Here is a 20,571-nt window from a genome sequence, read left to right on the forward strand (position 1 = left end):
GATAAAATTAATTGCCAAAGCTCTGTCAAGAATGTAACCTTGTTGAATTGTCTATGTACTAAGTAGGCAATATAAATATTTGTATATTTTACATGCAAAGGCCAAATGTCTTAATATTTTTTTAAAAATTATTTTGTCAATATTTTACAATGAAACACATTTAAAATGTGTTTCAATTTTCCAAGGGTAGAAGTCAATAGAAAATGTTGTCTTTTTAATATTCCTTGGAGAACGTTAATTATTCATTCATGGGTTGTGGGCATGGCTGGCTGGCCAGCATTTATTTGTCTCTAGTTGCCCTTGAAAAAGTTGCCTTCTTGAACTGCTGCAGTTCATATGCTGCAGGTTGATTCACAATACCCTTAGGGAGGGAATTCCAGGATTTTGTCCCAGCAACAGTGAGGGAACAGTGATTTATTTCCAAGTCAGGATGGTGAATAGCTTGGAGGGGAACTTGGTGACGTATCTGCTGCCTTTTCCTTCAAAATGGATGTGGTCATGGGCTTGGAAGGTTCTGTCTAAGGATCTTTGGTAAATTTCCACTATACTTCTTGTAGGTTGTACACACTGCTGCTACTGAGCATCAATGGTGGAGTTAGTGGATGTTTGTGGATGTGGTGCCAATCAATCAAGCTAATTTGTCCTGGATGGTGTCAAGCGTCTTGAGTGTTGTTGGAGCTGCACCCATCCAGGCAAGTGGAGAGTATTCCATCACAATCCTGACCTGTGCCTTATAGATGACAGACAGGCTTTGTCTTTGGCAGTCAGGAGTTGAGTAACTTGCTGCGGTATTCCAGCTTCTGACCTGCTTTGACAGCTACTGTGTGAATGTGATGAGTCCAGCTGAGTTTCTGGCGAATGGTTTCTGGCCAAGTTGTTGATAATGGAGGAATTCACGGATAGTAGAAATAGCTGGTGTGGTTTCTTTAAAAGAGATCATTGAAAATTCACTGTGGATATTCAGGGCTTTTTAAACTAAGTTTCTTGTAAATGATAAGACTGCTTTGTTGTAGACCCGAATAGGGCTGTATTGAATATTGGCTAGCTTAGAGAGGTTCTTGTTTCACTGGTTCAGTTAGAAGAAAGCTTGCTAATAACAAGCTGAGTTGTAGGAAAACTTTGCTTAGAATAAATTGCTTTCTTTCTGTCATGCTTCACTGGGTTAATACTCCGAAAATCAAGAACCACTATTCCCAAAGTGGCCACATAAGATGAAGATTTTATCAAAGTACATAAGATTCCCCAATTTCTTGTCTTTTAGAATCATGGAATGATGGATCAGGTTTCTGTACTAAACACAAATGACTACTAATTATGAATATAGACGTTCTACCTACAAGTATGCAATTATGAATTGTTGACATGATTAAGATTTTAGCCCACTTATAAAACAATGTCTACACACATGTAGACAGACACAAAAAAGTTGGTGTTACAGGTGGAGCAAAAAAAGGGAAGGCCATTCAATGATCCTTGTCCACAGGGCTAGCTGAGATCACCTTTTTGACTTGCCTGCAATTGTTGCTTCTCGATGCCTCTTCTCCAGGCACTTTCACTGGCTTGCAGAAAGCACAAAGCAACTGATTCGCAACTTATAAAATCTCGGAGTTATTGGTTTAAAACTATAGCTCACAGCAACTGATGAGGCAAAATAATTGGGCTTTTTTCAGGCTGTAGGTGTTTCTCATAGCAGAAAAAAGACACCACTTACCCTTTTGGAGGTCTCAAGCAGAGTTTCCTTTAATCTTCTTTCTAGTTGTGTGGAGCTCTGAGGCTCATGCGTGTCAGCAGTTTCTAGAATTGAAAGTCAGTACAATGATCGGCATGCCAAAGCCTGTCACTGTGCATGGCACCTTGGAGCAGTTGCATGTATGTGCAGCTATGCAGCCTAAAGGGGATGTTGGTCCGAAGGCTTCTTGCCATTTTGTTTACACCTAGAATCTGATCAGCTACCTGGGAATCAATCACATAGTTGTTGGCAGGCAGAAGGTCTGTGTCATCGACAACTGTTCATCACTCCAGAGACCGATCAACTACTTGTTGCTTGCCGAATCTCATTTAGTACACTGCATGGTGCCAGTTCATCTGCAACTAAACATCCCCCAATGCTTGAATAAGAAGCAGTGTAAATAGCATGTAAAGTAAGTGCTAGTCACTTGCTTTTTAAACATTTCAACAATCCCTTCCACATCCTTTTTTTTAAGAAAAATCCTTTTCCCATTTCAGTCCACGATCAAAAATACAGAAAAATAAAAAGATACTGGCTTTATATTTTGAGCAATGAAGGTTGAGAGATGTATAAGACTGAGGGGTATTATTTTCACTTTGTTCCATTAGTAATGGGACCAATAACCATGGAACATTGACTTAAAGTAAGAGGTAGAAAGCTAATGGGAGATTTGTGGAGAATTGTTTTTCACACAGAGTGTTGTGGAAGACTGGAACTTACTTCCTGAAAGCATGGTTGAATCAGAAACCTTTGTAATATTGAAGCAGCAGTTAGGTATTCACTTGCATTGCCATAGTGTCCTGGTCTATGGCTCAACAGCTGGAAATGGTATTTGAGTTTAGTTGACTGTGTGGACACAATTAGCTGAATAGTCACTGTCTGTGTCATAAATACCTATGTGTTTATCATGTTGCCTTCAGGAATAACCCACTGGCCAAAGTGTTCACATTTCACTACAGGCCTAGCAATACCTGTGGAGAGAGAAACAGAGCTAACATTTTAAGTGTGATATGAACACTTCAGGTAGCATCATATAGAAGAAGAGTTATATCGATTACCAAAAAACTGAAAGAACTGTAATGCTGGAAATCACAGACAAAAATAAAAAACAGAAATTGCTGGAAAAGCTCAGCAGGTCTGGCAGCATCTATGGAGAGAAAGCAGAGTTAATGTTTCCGATCCAGTTCTGTAGAAGGGTCATTGGACCGAAATGTTAACTCTGATTTCTCTCCATAGAGGCTACCAGACCTCATGAGTTTTCCAGCAATTTATGTATGTGTTTTTGTTCATATTGATTAAAAGGGCCTGCAAGATTACAAGGGCTATGCAGGAATATAGAGTTGAGTTTAAAATCAGATCAGCGATAATTTTACTGAAGGGCAGAGGAGGCTGAAAGGGCTACTCTTCTTTCTTGTTCATATGTTCTTTCTTTGAGAAAGCCAATCTCTACAAGGAAATATTTTCTTTCTTTCTTCATATGTGTGTTTTGTGGATGTTTACAGGTATAAGCCTTTATGCTTCTATATTACTGACCATGTATGTTAATCAATTGTTGCTTCTTTATGGAATGAGTTCTGTTTTGATGATAAACTATTTTGATTTATCAATTTATCAGTTTTATCATTTTGATGATGATAAATTCTGTTTGTTACAAAATGCAATTCATAGGTCTCATTTAAGACATTATTAATGAGTGATGTGTTGAGAATTGTGACAGAACCATGTCAGACATTTAGCATGACCTTGACATTGGGAGCAACTCATTGCACCTTTTCTGCATCTGCTGGGTAGGAGATAAGTTTCTCATTGGGCATCAGTGAGTTTCCTATTCAGGGGATTATTGTTTGTTAAGGACCTTATTAATAGCCAATCTTTCCTCATTGATATTCAGCTTGCTATATTATCAAATGCACCCACCAACTTTTGACTGAGAGTTCTTGACATGAAAGTAAAACTGATGACTTTGGCTTGCTTCATGCTCCAGCTGCCTTCAGTGTTGAACACCAGGCACCAAAATCTCAGGCATGTCCCAAGGGCACTGGCCATGTGCACTCCACATACCTGGAATTGGCATCTGATGTATGCCAGCCTCTGAAAACCCTCATGCCTCGTCTCCAGTGTGCCTACAGTTTCTGCACTTTAATGTTGCACCTTTCCAACTATCATTGTAATGTCACTGCAAGTATACTGTGCAGTCAGGGGTATGCACCCAGCTCATGGACTGAACCAGGCTGCATCTTGGGCTGTTCACCATCCTGTCCAGCACAACCTCCAGGCCTCTGCCCTCAAGGCCAAATTTCCCTAAGCTGCCATTTCTGGGGTGAATGTCAGGAACTGTGTAGGGCAGCTCTGGACTGGCGGTGCTTGTCTTGGTGCATAATGACCTTTTAAAGATGTCACTGGTGTCTGGTGTGTTGATCAATCTGGGATATACTGGCAGTGGTGAGGTTTTTGACACATGATAAGATGGGGTTAGAATCAGGTGAGAGGGTTGCCGTAGAGATATTTAGTTAATGAGACAAGTTTGGTGAGACACAGGTGAGTGCTAAATTCCATTGCGAAAACCCCTCTAAAACGCAAGATGCAACTCAGATTTAACCAGGAAAGAACCAGAAGGTTCAGACAATGCTATTGTTAGCTTCCTTGGTAACTGGAAAAAGTATTTTTGTTTCATATTGTGACTGAGAGGTAGTTCTGTAATAACTTTCGGTCTGAAAATAATCTTCTGAAATTGCAGTCTCATTGAGGACATGAGCTGCCTGATAGGACAGCCTGAATTTTATGGAGCCTTTTGGAATGGTACAAAGGTGACAGATGGCTGGTTGATGGACCCGAAGTCCAATATCACCATATTGTTTCCACATTTTACCAAAGGAAGCCCAATCTGAAGGCCAGATTTCACACAATGATGGGTTAGGAAGGCAATTAAGGCAGATAACTAGCAACTGACAGCAACTTTATGCAGCATTTTAAAACATCACCAATATCCTACAGGAACTATGAGTCTTCAGAATTTTGGCTAGTACAAAGAGGCAGCAAGCAAGGAAAAGTTCGGCATTGGCTGTCTCTAGGAGCTGCTGTGACAGTGTGGTGTTGGAATGAAAATGAATCAGCAAGTGAAGAAGGAGTTATGGGGGCATGCTGTCATTCTGCCACTGAGAAATGGCAATTAAGTGGAAGAAACAGGTGAATGGAGGGGGAAAGTATTTAACACAAAAGGCTTTGCACACAAAGCAGCAACTGTTTGGGTCTCCTTCAATCTGACTTTGGAGCATTGCTCCAGAGAGGAGGTAAGTCTAGCCACAAACACTGGGAAATCAGCATTTCCAGACGACCACACAAGAAGGCTGCAGAGAGACATGTAAACAGCCTCTTATTCGCAGAGAAATACATTTTTAAAAAAAAAAAATTCTAATAAACCTATTCAGCAATGTTATTACACACCTCTGGAGCTGGTAAGACTTGAACCCAGATCTCTTGGTCCAGGGGTAGGGACACCACCATTGTGCCACAAGTGAGCCCAAAGAAACACCACATAAGAGTAACATAGAAACTAGGAATAGGTGTTGATTGTGTCGCACATTGACCCTGCTCCATCATTCAATATGATCACAGCTGGTCTACAGCTTCAACTCCATTTTCCAAGAGACTAAACTTCGGTCTTTGTCCAAAGCCGTCACCTTCTTAGGTGGTGTTAATATGCCGGCTAATGTACTATTGGACTAGTTAGATTCTAGACTGAAATCTGATTTGATAAATCATCTACTTTGTTTTTATTTAATGAGGTGATCTTCCACTTCCACACAAGCATACAGTGCTTCAGATTTGGTTTCGATGATAAAATAGCAGTTTATTACATAAAGAAAATTAAGGTAAATAGAACAAACCAAACTATTTATATCAGACCATAAGATGTTGGAGCATTTAGCCATTGAGTCTGGTCCATCACTTAATGAGATCATGGCTGATCTGTTAATTCTCAACTCCACTTTCCTATCACATCCCATAATTCTTGATTCCCTTACTGATTAGAAATATGCCTATCTCGTGTAACACAATTTCAAAGATTTTGGAGCATGGCAAAATATAACTTCATTTATCTGAACACCATTACACTCCTGCACTATGGAGAATGCCCTTCTCTGTCACATTTATAGGTTTGACTTAACTGTTTATTTCAATTTCCAATCTTGAGAGTTCAGTAGCTTTTTTTTTTACCTGAGCTTAAACTTTCTTTGCATCAAAATAACAAACTCAGGTCCAAACACGTCTGGTCTGGAGATTTCAACTAAAACTCTCATAAATCAGTGTAAGAGACAAGACTGAAATACTTGCACCCATTTTTCAGCAGATTGCTGAGGCAATGATTTATCTCAGCCTCCTTCAGCACTCCCCAGCATTACTGATGCTCGTCTACAAACAATTCAATTCACTCTACGAGATATGAGGACATGGCTCAAAGCACTGGATACTGCACAAGCATTGATAACATTCTAGCAATTGCATTGGAAACTTCTGGTCTAGAACGGGCAATATCCTGGAGCCAAGAGTGTGTTGCTGGAAAAGCCGGAGTGCTTCAGGATTTATCACATCGATTTTCCTGCTCCTCGGATGCTTCTGGCCTGCTGCGCTTTTCCAGCTACACGCTCTCAACTCTGATCTCCAGCATCTGCAGATCTCACTGTCTCCTAATATCCTGAGCCAAGCTATTCCAGTACAGTTCGAACATAGGCATCTACCCAACAATGCAAAATGTTTCCCAGGTACATCCTGCACACAAAATGCAGGACAAGTCTAACCCATCCAATGACCATCCTATTAGTCTACTCTTGATCATAACAAACTGATGGAAGGATCACTATCAGTGCTATCAATGGCACTTCCAAAGGAATAACTTGCCTACTGCCACTCAGTTTGAATTCTTCCAGAGTCACTCAGCTCCTGACTTCATTACAACCTTAGTCCAAACATAGACAGAAGAGCTGAAGACCAGATGAATGTCCTTGATGTTGAGGCCACATCAAACTGAATATGGCATCAAGGAGCCCTTAACTAAGCCAACTGGAATCTGAGAGAAAACTCTCTGCTGGTTGTAGTAATACCTAACACAAAGGAAAGGGTTGTGTTCTTTGAAGGTCTATGGTGCTGGAAAAACACAGAGGTCAGGCAGCATCCTGGATGATGAAGGGTTATGCCCAAAACGTCAATACTCCTGCTCCTCAGATGCTGCCTGAGCTTCATCAATGAGTTTCCTTTCATTATGAGGTTGAAGTGGGGTTGCTTACTGATAGTTGCATTATGTTGAGCATCTTAGATACCAAAGCCGTTCATGTTTAAGTGCAGTAATACCTGGACAATATCCATGCTTGGCTGAAAAGTGACAAGAAACATTTGCTCCACACAGGATGGCAAGAAATGACCAAGTCCAATAATAGAGAATCTAACCACTGTGCTTAAAATTCAAATGTACTATCATTGCTGTATCTCCAGCCATCAACATCCTGGGGGCTACCATTGATCAAGAGCTGAACTGAGTTAACCATACAAATACTGTGGCTATAACAACAGGTCAGAGGCCCAGAATTCTGCAATGAGTAACTCATACTTTAGCTCCCCAATCATGTGCACTATCCGCAAATCAGGAGTGTGATGGAATATTCCCCACATGTCTGGATGGGTGTAGTTCCTATAACACTCAAGAAACTTTACACCATCCAGGACAAAGCAGCTTGTTTGATTGGTACCACATCCACAAACATCCACTCCTCCAGCAGTACACTCCTCCACTCCGTAACAGCTGTGTATACTATGTATCTACAGGATGCAATGCAGACATTTACCAAGACTCCTTAGACAGCAAACCACAAACACATTTCCACCCTGAAGGACCAGGGCAGCAGAAATGTGGGAACATCACCTCTTCTTGCAAGTTTCCCTTCAAGCCACCTGACTTGGAAATATATTGGGTCAAAATCATTGAACTCCCTTTCTAACAGCACTGTGGCCTATGGACTGCAGTAGTTCAAGAAGGCAATGCATCAGCATCGTCTCTGGGGCAATTAAGAACAGGCAATAAACATTGACTGATCAGTGATGCTTACACCTCATGGACAAATTTTAAAAATCACAGAAAGCAACCACCACACAAATTTACTTGCACTTGTTGCCTCAGCTCTGCTCCCCCTTTTCTTCCAAGGGTGGAAACTTGGAGAAAAAGGCTACCTACTAAAGACATGGTTATTCCTGCCTGTGGGGAACCAATGGGAATGTAGTGGAGTTAAGAGTGTGGTGCTGGAAAAGCACAGTAGGTCAGGCAGCATCCGAGAACCAGGAAAATCAATGTATTGGGCAAAAGCCAGGAATGGGCTGATGAAGGGCTTTTGCCCAAAATGCCAATTTTCCTGCTCCTCAGATGCTGCCTGACCTGCTATGCTTTTCCAGCACCACACTTTTGACTCTAATCTCCAGCATCTGCAGTACTCACTTTCGCCTATGTAGCGGAGTTATCCAACATCTGTCAAGTGAAAGTTGAGGTGCCATCAAGTAAACCTTTGTTTCCCTGAGGATGTGATTAGGGATCTTGATTGTTCTAGTAGATCACCGATAGATGACCTAGCAAGGATCTAGAAAATCATGGTGGTCTGTTGTGCACTGCACAACCTGGATTGTCAGAAGGGAGGGCATTAAAAAATGGTAACATAGTGGACCACAAAACCTATTCCAACAATGCGGATGAGGGTGAGGCTACTAACTAGGTGACGTAGAATAAGAACAAAACCCAAAGAACCCAAGCAAGGTCCAAAGAGATACATGCAATAAACACTCAAGACATTCTTATATGCAAATATTTCATTAGATCTTAATTACCTGTGGATGCACACAGTAAAATCTTCCTTTTATGCAACCCTGTTGCTTCACTCTGCTATCCATCAGCCTGCATCCAGGAGCACATTGCACAAGGATAAAGATGAAGCTTTGACCACATGCAATGTTGTCCCTTGCACCCAGCTCCTAGTGGGATCCAGGATGTCAGCAATGCAAAAAAATTGAAAATAGTGAACTAATACGCTAATATACAATCTTACACAGGTTTCAAAAGAGAATTAAATAATTGAAGAAGTAACAAAGAGAATTGATGAGGGCAGAGCGGTAGTTGTGATCCATATAGACTTCAGTAAGGCGTTCAACAAGGTTGCCCATGGGAGACTGGTTAGCAAGGTTAGATCTCACGGAATACAAGGAGAATGAGCCATTTAGATACAGAACTGGCTCAAAGGTAGAAGACAGAAGGTGATGTTGGAGGGTTATTTTTCAGGCTTGAAGCCTCTGACCAGGGGAGTGCCACAAGAGTGGCTCCACTGCTTTATTTCATTTATACAAATGATTTGGATGTGAACATAGGAGGTATAGTTAGTAAGTTTGCAGATGACACCAAAATTGGAGGTGGAGTGGACAGTGAAGAAGGTTACCTCAGATTATAACGGGATCTTGATCAGATGGGCCAATGAGCTGAGAAGTGGCAAATGGAGTTTAATTTAGATAAATGTGAGGTGCTGCACTCTGGGAAAGCAAATCTTAGCAGGACTTACACACTTAATGGTAAGGTCCTAGAGAGTGTTGGTGAACAAAGAGACTTTGGAGTGCAGGTTCATATCTCCTTGAAAGTGGAGTCACAGGTAGATAGGATAGTGAAGAAGTGTTTGGTATGCTCTCCTTTATTGGTCAGAGTATTGAGTACAGAAGTTGGGAGGTAACATTGCAGCTGTACAGGACATTGGTTTGGAATATTGCATGCAAATCTGGTCTCCTTCCTATCAGAAAAATCTTGTGAAACTTGAAAGGGTTCAGAAAAGATTTATAAGGATGTTGCCAGGGTTGGAGGATTTGAGCTATAGGGAGAGGTTGAATAGGCTAGGGCTGGAGTGACAGAGGCTGATGAGTGACCTTATAGAGGTTGATAAAATCATGAGGAGCATGGTTAGGATAAATAGATATTGTCTTTTCCCTAGGGTGGGGAATCCAGAACTAGAGGGCATAGGTTTAGGGTGAGAGGGGAAAGATATAAAAGAGACCTAAGGGCAACTTTTTCACACAGAGGATGGTACGTGTATGGAATGAGCTGCCAGAGGAAATGGTGGAGGCTGGTACAATTGCAACATTTAAAAGACATCTGGATGGGTATATGAATGGGAAGGGTTTGAAGGGATATGGGCTGGGTGCTGGCAGGTGGGACTAGATTGGGTTGGGATATCTGGTCAGCATGGACGGGTTGGACCAAAGGGTCTGTTTCTGTGCTGTACATCTATATGACTCTATGACTCTAAATATTTAAAAAAAAATTGTGATACCAGGAAAGAATAGGGGAGTGGGACAAACTGGTTTGTTCTTTGAAGGAATTGACACAGACTTGACGGGCTGATTAGCTTCCTCTGTGCTATACCTTTATTATTTAAGTCTCTGTTGATCCTGTCCGTCACTGTGAATTTCAGAGTGAAGGTCTGTCAAATAACAAAGGGTTTTATGGGGGTTCTTTGTGTGTGGGTTAATAAACAATGGTGTTGTGGTTTAATTAAAAAAAGTATTGTGGTTTGTAAATTAGTTCCTGCATTTTTGGCTGGGGCTGGCGTGTACCATACCGTAAGTGGCATGCCCAGTTGTTGCTCCTTTCAGGATACACCTTCACGACATGCTTGAAACATCAGTTGAGAAACGAGACGTTAAACGATCCCAATGATCAGACATCAAAGTACATTTCAGTTCTTTGAAAAGAAATCCAGTGTCAGGGCAGTGGCTTCACTGGCTTCTGGACTCGAATATAGCGTTTTCAGCAATTGGAACTTTGTACTGTGTACACTCACACAGTGAAATTACACGAGCTTTGTCCTCACTTGTTTCATTGTTCCATGTGTGAAATATCGATCATCTGTATGAAAGAGAGGCGGCTCCTGCAACTTAATGCTGACACCTCTCACTGTCACTTGCAATCCGCATGATCCGATCATTTACTGTTATAACCAGCGCATCCAGGTCCCAAACAAAAACCTCACTTCCACAGGCAATATTTGTACCTTTTCTAGGCTGATTAGCAGACACTATGCAGATTTTTGACTTTTGATTAATAACAGGGATGTGGCATCCGGTTACTCTTGCTGCAATTCTCCAGTTTTTAAGTGAGACAGAAACAAAGGTATCAACCACCACTACCAATTAAACAAGCCCACAGGCTGCCGAGTGACAGAACACTGGATCCATTCACAACCAAATCGTCTTGCCACATCTCGTTGTTTGTTCTCCCCAAACACTCATTGCACTCGCTTATTCCGCCCTTCCATTCCATCATGCCAATCTCCATCAGTTGGGGTTCAGTTAGTTGCTCTCTCACCTCGGAGTTAGAATTCACGTCTCATTGCAGACTTGGCAGAAATCCTGGCTGACACTCTACTGAAGTACTGCAGGAGTGTTGCACCATCGACTTTCCAATGAAACTTTAAAACCGACGCCCACCGTTGCCCTCTCATAAAAGATCCTATACACTATTTGAAGAGCTGGGGAATTATTTCCAGACCATTGTTTTTCAAGTAACATTCAAAAACTTCAGAAGCAAAATACAGCAGATGCTGGAAATCCGAAATAAAAAAATGAACTAAACTCAGTAGATCTGACTGTTTCTGTGGAGAGAAATATACCTTACATTTTGAGTTAATCATGGCTGAAACCTTCTCCATTTACCCTTCTATCATAAAAACAAATCAGTTGATTGTTATCAAATTGCTCTCTGTGGCAAACTGAAAGATTTGTTATCAAACTGAGAGATCACACTTTCCGATGTATTCCATTTTTCCGTTAGCTGTAAAGCTGTGGTGCTATTATCGTTCACTCACCTTCCCTTCATCCTGTCCGCCTCCCACCCCTCGCTTCACCACCCTTCTTCTGTCTCTCCATCTCTTGTGTTTTCACCATCTCTCACTCCATTTTTCTCTCTTTCCTCTCGTCATTTCTCATTCCCACATCTCTTTTCACTCTCCCCGTCCATACTCTACTGTTAGCACTACTGCCTCACAGTGTCAGGGACCCGGGTTCGATTCCAGCCTCGGGCGACTGTCCGTGTGGAGTGTGCACATTCTCCCCGGTGGTTTACTGCGGGTGCTCCGGTTTCCTTCCGCAATCCAAAAGATGTGCAGGTGAACTGGCCCACAGTGTTCTGGAATGGTTAATGCATTAACCAGGGGTCAATGTAGACTTATAGGGGTATAGGTCTGGGTGGATTATTCTTTGGAGGGCCGGTGTGCACTTGCTGGCCCGGAGGGCCTGCTTCCACACTGAAGGGATTCTATGATTCTCTCTTTCCACTTCCTCTTCACACTCTTTCCCCTTCCACCTCTCCAAGTTTCCTGACACCCCACCGTGAACGATGACATCACCCAACTGGTCAACACCGAGGGGCGGGTCCACAGTTTGACGGCTGGTTCTTGCGACCAATGAGAGGGCACTTTGAAGAGAAGGGAGGCGGGCCTCCTCCGCCGTGAAGTGTTTGGAGTGGTCACGTGAGGGGGCGGGCTGTTGGCGGTTGGAGCTTGTGTGAGGAGGAGGAGGGGGTGGGGAAAAAAAGGAAGAAAACCGAGCCTGATCGGCGGTGAGTGAGGAACCTCGGTCACGGGTAGAGAGAGAGGGAGCGCAGTGTTTGAGTGTTGTCCTGGCGGTATGTGTATAAGGTGAGAGGGGTTAGATTAGGGTATGTTGGAGTGGGTTCGGTTGGGGCTGGGGGACTGGCCTGGTGTGGCCGTCGCTGTGACTGCCTGAGGGATTGGGGCTTTGGGAATGGGCCGGGCCGCGCCGCTCCTGCTCTCTGTCTCGCGCACACACACACACACAGGGAGCACCGCGGCGGCGCTTGCAGCGGCTCCCGGACCCTGTGAGCGACGCTGTGGGGGTCAGGCTCTCGCATTGAGCCTGCGATGTGTCAGTCCTCCCCGCGGTCCGAAAACCTCCCGGAGCCTGACTCTTGTTCTTTCCACCCAAACTTGGAGAAGTTTGTTTTTGATTTCTGTGCGCTGGAACATGGGGATGATCAAGTTTGTGATGATGTTCAACTTCCTGAATTTACGGTAACTTCCTCGTCAGGAGCTTCTACACTGAATCTCTTGAGGGAGGAGGAATCTGCATCGTCTTCTGTCTTTAGGTGCTTGTCCAGCAAACTATATTCCGTTCTCGTAAGGTGCAATCGGACTTGTCTGTCAGCTTTCATATTCGGACTTTAATGTCTGTCAATCAGTCATTATTAATCTCAGACGGAACTTGTGCATAATTACCAAAACAACAGATCAACGATTCACCTTCAAAAATGGGGGATTTAAATGTCCTAGAGTCGATTGTAGCCTAAATGACTTGTGCAAAGGTTGCTCTGTGTCTGAACAGTGTTTGTTTACTCTGTATGAAGATTCTTTGTAGCAGAGATGGTTAGTGCTTTTTGAAATAATGATTCTGGCCGCTACAGTTCACTTGGTAGTAAGCTGTCTCTTTTTGAGAAGATTAATAGATTCACGCTAATTCGATGCAACAAGTAGATTGGCTGTTCTTTAAATTGGAAGTTGACCTGCAATATAACATTGAATTAAAATGCTTCAGTAGCTCAGATGCATGCCACAGTTTGGAGGGAGATAATATGGCAGTAGTTCAAGCATTTTGTTAATGCCATCTCAATGCAAATATTGTGACATAAATATTCATAAAATTGTTTAAAAGAAAAGAAATCCAACTCTTTTGTAGCTTAAACACTGAATTTATGGATTCAACTTTGTTGCACATGTTTGGATGATCGGAGTATACTCTGCTCCAGATAGTATTTATTAATAAACAAAATAACATTTGATTAGTTCAATTAAATGTTTGCAAGTAGTTTCATTTATCCACTTTTTCAAGGTGATTCCTGAAGAAGGGCTTATGCCCGAAACGTCGATTCTCCTGTTCCTTGGATGCTGCCTGACCTGCTGCGCTTTTCCAGCAACACATTTTCAGCTCTGATCTCCAGCATCTGCAGTCCTCACTTTCTCCATTTTTTTTCAATGCCTTGTATCCTATTCCTAATCAATATGCAATATTACTATTCTATCAAACATACTTCTATTCTTCAATTCCTTATTCCAGTAATCACCTTATATTATATTTGCATTTAACTTTCAATGTTGATTAGTCTGAAAGATCTAAATCGTTTGACCTAAATGTTACTCCTTGTTATTTGCTCTGCCCCCAGGTCAGAATAATTTGCAAACTTGAAAAGTCAACCAAGTTTTTCTCGATTCTGAGCAAGAAGCTTGAACCCAAGTTCAGTATTCATCTTTTCAACATATTTCTAGCCTAAGAGGTTTTTGTTTTGTTATATTAAAGCCAGATTTATATCAAACTTGACTTTGGTTTAGCAATTAATTTTTAAAGTTAAACTTATCACAAGGTTTCTGTAACCTTCATTTATACAATGTCCAGTCATTCCTCTCAATCCATAATGTTGAAATACCTTTTGAAAATTGGTGCTTTTTTTCCAGACTCTGGTTATAGTTAGACTCAAACCCCAAAATTGCATCATCATTTTGCCATATTCATCTTTGCTTATTTGCTTAGCCTGTTGTCATCTCCTTTCACATGCTGCAGCAACTTGAATGACTTATCTTGTGACTCTCAAATGATATCCCATCAGCATATTGTCTATCTTTCCTAATCTGCCTCCTCAGTTCTCTCTTGTACTAATTTATGTCATTTTTATAAGTCATAGCTTGTCTAACTAAATTTCAATGTATGTTTTAAAATGATCAAACTGAAACATATTTTTGGTTTAACTGGGTTTCTCATTCCTAGTACACCGCATTTGTCCTCGAGCATATATTTCTAATTCCTTTGGATTGTTTTAGATCTTCCTAGCATTAGCATAAGAAATCTTGGTTTTCTCTCTTTTTGTCCATTCTATATATTTTCAGAACCTTTTAGCTATAAACATATTTCCTTGCAACTTGGTTATAATCAGGTTGGGAAGATCAAATTTACTTATCATTCCTACATTTCCTCATTGCAACAGCCAAGACCAGTGGTTGTTAAATAGCATATTTAAACACTAAGATTTAAAAAGACCTCTGATTGCACCAATAATATTTCTGGTGCTGGCATATAATTGTAGCTAACCAAATTTAATCACACATCTATTAATAAATGTTACAGAGGAACCTTGATTGTCCAAAAGACACAGGCGGGGAGTATTTCATTTGGTTAATCGAATGCTTGACTAAACTATGTTATCCAGCATCGGGACCTTGCGATCTTTCCAGGTAATCCGATATTTGGATAATCGAGGTTCCTCTGTATGTAGAAGATAGAAACAACTCCTAAGTTGAAAGGTTTTCATTTCATTTAATCTTTCTTTTCCCCTTTCTGATTCTTTAGTTTTAAAAAAAATCTAGTTTGTTTTTGCCATGGGACTTTGGTGAGAGCAGCTAGGGAAGGGGTATGGGGGGAAAATAGAACATCATAGTCAAACTTGAATTGCTGTCATGTAATTTTTCTCTCTAAATCTTCAGGCCTGATAAGGGGGTAAATCTGTGTAACTTTCAGCATATGGTTTTCACAGAATCTGTAAGTTGTGTGTTTTGAGTGAAATCTGTTTCTTTGTCAGAAACCGATTGCAGGCATTGTTCTTGTTATTGTAATCATTGGTCCTAATTGCAAATTTTGTAAATTACGATTTTTCTCACTCATCTTGCAACAAGAGATTGTGATTGGAGATATGTGCTTAAGCTTTTAGAGAACCCTGCTGATCATTAGAAGCTACAAAACAATATGAAAGTATACATGCCATGATTTTGGAAAAGGTTAATCATATTGCATGATCTTTGAAAAAAAACTGCACAGATAATTTTCAGTGCACTGTATTGTAATTGCAATATTTTATGCTGGATAAGACAAGGAAGCCAGTGATGAATTTACATTGTGATATTATTTTCAGTTTGAGTAATTGAGGGAAATCCCATATATATGACAGTTTCATGGCAGAAAAATCCTGATATGCAATTTTGTATAATTTGAAAACCTAAAATATTGTTATACTTACAAATATTTTTTTGTGAAGTATCTGAAAAGTAAATATCTTGCTCTTTTGAAAATTCCAGTTTTTAAATTTGAGATTGTAAAATTCTCAAATTTACTGTTTAATCGTAACCAACGTTGTGTATACATATCTAAAATCACTCATGATTTGAAGAATTAATATTTTGTTACTATTACATTGGGCCAGAAGTGAAAACATCTTAATTATTAAGAGATTTAGGCAAACAAAGCATTCACGTGATAAGGTGATCAGATGACAAGTCATGATGATGGTGTAGTTTATCAATGCTGCTTCCTTGGAAAGCATGGCATCCAATGTCTGTGTATATACTTAGACTTCATTAGAATACCTTTTGCAGATGTGTGATGGTAGACAGTGATATATGGGACTTTGATTTGGTTAAACTCAATACGTGAAATTGTTGCACTTTTTTTTAAAGAAACAGTTAAGTTTCGTTTCTTTGCACTGGATGAAAGAATGTACCATGTCCATATAATGTTAGGGCTAATTTTGCTTTCATGTTATCAGAACCATGGGAAATTTGCAGTATTGACATTGGGCATATCAAAAGGACAATCGATATGGTCATGATATTGGTAGATAAGTACATCCAAATACTTAGAGAAACTTTTGCTCATCAACCCAAGTGACCCAATAGTCCTGAATCCCTTTTGAGCAAGGTGCTCTTAGCAGAAAGACTGTTGTTTTATGGATAGTCTTGTGAATTTTCAAATAATATGGTTGAAAACTGCTTTTTGAAGAAATATTATCTCCTATTGGGTTTCTCTAAAACACTATGACTCTGAGGTATCATTTGAAAAACAGATGTGCAATCTGGCCTGGGACTTTTTTTTTTGCTTTCCTTCCAGCCTGCTTTTTGGAATTACTTAGTTTTAGATCCCATATGAAGTCACTAAGTATCTTGCGGGTTATGGGGATACTGTGCTGTGTTGCTTTTGTTTTTATGATTAAACAAGCAATAAAGTTTGAGAAAGAATCCCTCTGTGAATTTTAATTTATCTGTCAAGGATTACTGGAACCCTCATTATTTTTCTTACTAGTGACTGTGATTAAAATGTAATAAATTAATCATTCAAGTTAATTGTCTAGACCTTGATTTCTGATAAAAGCTATTATATTATAAAAGATAATTTATATTTTATGATACTAGCATGACACATTATGCTAAGTTTTGGAATGACTAGCCACATCAGTGTGGAATGAGTTAGAATGGCTGGATTTGGAAAATTAGGCATGGATCTATATTGCCACATGCCTGTTTTTTAATTTTAATTTTTTTTTTCTTTTGAGGTGCTTTGGTGAACTATTTTTCCACTTTCCCTCCAGCCAAAGCGTAAAACGTTAGAATTTTTTTTTTTGAAGAGAAATTGAACAGAAATTTGCTTGATAAATTGCCTTAAACTTTTGAAGTGGCATTATCCTTCTAATTATTGTGTGTATCATAAACCAATAGCTCCTGCCCTGTTCCTCAAAGATCTCTGCACCATTCCATTCTTTAGACATGGTGGAGGCTTGCATTGATTATAAAAGGTTGCACGATATTGAAATCATCGAGCAGCGTCAATCCTGACTAATTTGTGCAAATGAAAAGCTCTCTGCGAGTACATACTGCTGCAGTCCAAACATGTGTCTGCTTTAATTCATTTCTATCACTTTTCAAATCATTTGTTGTTTCAAGAATATTGGTTCAACAATATGTTGTAGCATGCCATTCAATTTGTTCTTTGCTGTTCTGTAATGATTTGGCTCTGATTTGTCATCGGGAAACGATGGTAGATTTATTGCCACTCTGGAGCAGCAAGACTGAAGTGGAATTCTGAATTATATAAATTCATAAGAGCCCAGTTCACTTCCTTGGACTGAATGAAAGCAAAGTACTGCAGATGCTGGTGATTTGAAATAAAAACAAAGTGCTTGAAACACTCAGTTGGTCTGGCAACGTCTGTGGATAGAGAAGCAGAGTCAACATTTTGAATCCAGTAATACAGAATACTGCACATGGAACACTTTTAGATTTTGAGGAAACTTTAAGGACCTGGAAGTGCTGTTGATCACTGATGCCAAGACTTGCATTTATGCCAAGAGTACACAATCATAGAATCATACAGTACAAAAGAGGCCTTTTGCCCAATGAGTTTGTACTGCCAAAAATGTACTGAACCTCCAGCAATAGGCCCATAGCATTGACTATTATGACACTTCAAGTACTCATTAAAAAACCTGTCTCAACTACCCTCCCAGGCAGTGTATCCCAGACTCCTACCCCACTTTGTCTGATATCATTTTTCCTCAGATTCTCTGCCTTTTACTTTGTGTGTATTCCCTTCTCATTAATCTTTCAATTAAGGGAAGCAGCTGCTTTCTCTCCTTCCTTCCCCATTCTTCTTATAATTCTATAATCTTCTCTCAGGATTCCCTGAACCCTCTCTGCTCCAAAGGAAACAACCTAACCTTATCCAGCCACCCTTCACAGCTTAGATGCTCTATCCTGGTGACGTCCTGGTCAATCTCCTCTGTACCTCCTCCAGTACAATCATATCCTTCCTACTGTGCGGCGATCAGAACTGCACACAGTACTCCAGCTGTGAGCTAACCAAAATTCTCTGCAGCTCTAACATAACCTCACTGCTCTTAAACTCCTTTTTCTTGTCATACTTTAGCTTACTTTGAACTAATTTTTCTTAGTGAATCTTAACTATATTATTTATATTCTGACTGCTGTATGGTTTTCTTCAAAGTTAAAGTATGACAAGAAAAGGTATAGTTCAGGGCAAGTATTGGGATGAGCATCTTCACGCAGCAATGACAAACTCTGGAATTGTCTTCTAGCCAACAGAGGGAGTGTAGCTAGATTTCAAAGAAAGAGGAAGACTATAAGACATAGAAGTGGAAATAAGGCCATTCGGTCCATTGAGTCCACTCTGCCATTTAATCACGGCTGGCATTTCAACTCCACTTACCCACACTCTCCCTGTAGCCCTTTAATTCTTTGTGAGATCAAGAATTTATCAATCTCTGCCTTGAAAACATTTAACATCCAGGCCTCCACTGTACTCCGTGGTAATGAATTCCACAGGCCCACCACACTCTGGCTGAAGAAATGTCTCTTCATTTCCATTCTAAATAACCCTCTCTATTTCTAACGCTGTGTCCATGGGTCCTAGTCTCCTTGTCTAACGGATACAACTCCCCAGAGTCCACCCTTTCTAAGCCATGCATTATCTTGTAAGTTTTATTAGATCTCCCCTCAACCTTCTAAACTCAAATGAATACCATTTCCAGGGATCATCCATGTAAATCTCCGCTGGACATGTTCTCGGGCCAGTATGTCCTTCCTGAGGTGTGAGGCCCAAACTTGGACACAGTGTTCTAAATGAGGCCTAACTAGAGCTTTATAAAGTCTCAGAAGCACATTGCTACTTTTATATTCCAACCCTGTTGAGATAAATGACAACATTACATTCACTTTCTTAATCACGGACTCAACCTGCAATTTAATCTTTAGAGAATAATGGATCTTTAGAGAGTACTCCTAGATCCCTTTGTACCTTGGCTTTATGAATTTTCTCAACATTTAGAAAGTAGTCCATGCCAGTATTCTTTTTTCCAAAGTGCAAGACCTCGCATTTGCTCATGTTCAATTTCAATAGCCATTTCCTGAACCACTCTCCTAAATTGTCTAAATCTTTCTGCAGCCTTCCTACCTCCTCAGTACTACTTGCCTGTCACCTAACTTTGTATCATCGGCGAACTTCGCCAGAATGCCCCCAGTCCCTTCATCCAGATCATTAATATATAATGTGAACAGCTGCAGCCCAACACTGAACCTTGCAGGACACCACTTGTCACCGGCTGCCATTCCGTAAAAGAACCTTTTATCCCAACTTTCTGCCTTCTCTCAGACAGCCAATCCTCAATCCATGCCAGTAGCTCACCTCGAACACCATGGGCCCTCACCTTACTCAGCAGCCTTCTGTGAGGCACCTTATCAAAGGCCTTTTGGAAGTCTAGATAGATAACATCCACTGGGTTTCCCTGGTCTAACCTACTTGTTACCTCTTCAAAGAATTTTAACAGATTTGTCGGGCACAATCTTCCTTACTAAATCCTTGTTGACTTTATCTAATCTGATCCTGCACTTCCAAGAATTTAGAAATCTCATCCTTAATGATGGATTCTAGAATTTTCCCAACAACTGAGGTTAGGCTAATTGGCTTATAAATTTCCATCTTTTGTCTTGATCCTTTCTTGAACAAGGGGTTTACAACAGCAATTTTCCAATCATCTGGGATTTTCCCTGACTTTTGAAAGATCACAACCAATGCCTCCACTATTTCCTCAGCCATATTCCTTAGAACTCGGATGTAGCCCACCGGGACCAGGAGATTTATCAATTTTTAGGCCTTTTAGCTTTTCTAGCACTTTCTCTTTTGTAATGGCTACCATACTCAACTCAGCCTCCTAACTCTCTTTAATTGTTGGGATATTACTCTTGTTTTCCACTCTGAATATTGACATAAAGTACTTATTAAGTTCTTTGGCTATTTCCTTATCCCCCAGCGCTAGCTTTCCTGCATCAATTTGGAGTGGCCCAATGTCTACTTTTGCCTCTCATTTGTTTCTTATGGATTGAACGAAACATTTGCTTTCCTTTCTAATATTACTGGCTAGCCTACCTTCATATTTGATCCTCTCCTTCCTTTATTTCTCTCTTTGCTATCCTCTCTTTGTT

The 20,571-nt window shown here is 40.5% G+C and overlaps 1 protein-coding gene and 1 long non-coding RNA gene across 8 annotated transcripts in view; one reads left to right on the forward strand and one right to left on the reverse strand.

Moving 5' to 3' along the window:
- Window positions 1-11,717, reverse strand: part of LOC122555050 — a 30,350-nt gene extending 18,633 nt beyond the window's left edge. For 4 of the 7 annotated variants that reach the window (XR_006313145.1, XR_006313144.1, XR_006313142.1 and 1 more), the window contains exons 1-3: window positions 10,366-11,717; window positions 8,597-8,740; window positions 1,712-2,091 (exon numbers count right to left, since the gene is read on the reverse strand). This is a non-coding gene — a long non-coding RNA (uncharacterized LOC122555050). The remainder of the gene's footprint in view (window positions 1-1,711; window positions 2,092-8,596; window positions 8,741-10,365) is intronic. The other 3 variants (XR_006313141.1, XR_006313140.1, XR_006313143.1) reach the window with 3 other exon arrangements.
- Window positions 11,718-12,358: 641 nt separating this feature from the next.
- Window positions 12,359-20,571, forward strand: part of LOC122555052 (transcription regulator protein BACH1-like) — a 78,978-nt gene continuing 70,765 nt past the window's right edge. Inside the window, exon 1 of the mRNA XM_043700694.1 lies at window positions 12,359-12,441. The gene's annotated coding sequence lies outside the window, so the exon portion shown is untranslated. The remainder of the gene's footprint in view (window positions 12,442-20,571) is intronic.

The sequence above is a fragment of the Chiloscyllium plagiosum genome, chromosome 12, assembly GCF_004010195.1.
Source record: "Chiloscyllium plagiosum isolate BGI_BamShark_2017 chromosome 12, ASM401019v2, whole genome shotgun sequence".
Taxonomy (NCBI): domain Eukaryota; kingdom Metazoa; phylum Chordata; class Chondrichthyes; order Orectolobiformes; family Hemiscylliidae; genus Chiloscyllium; species Chiloscyllium plagiosum.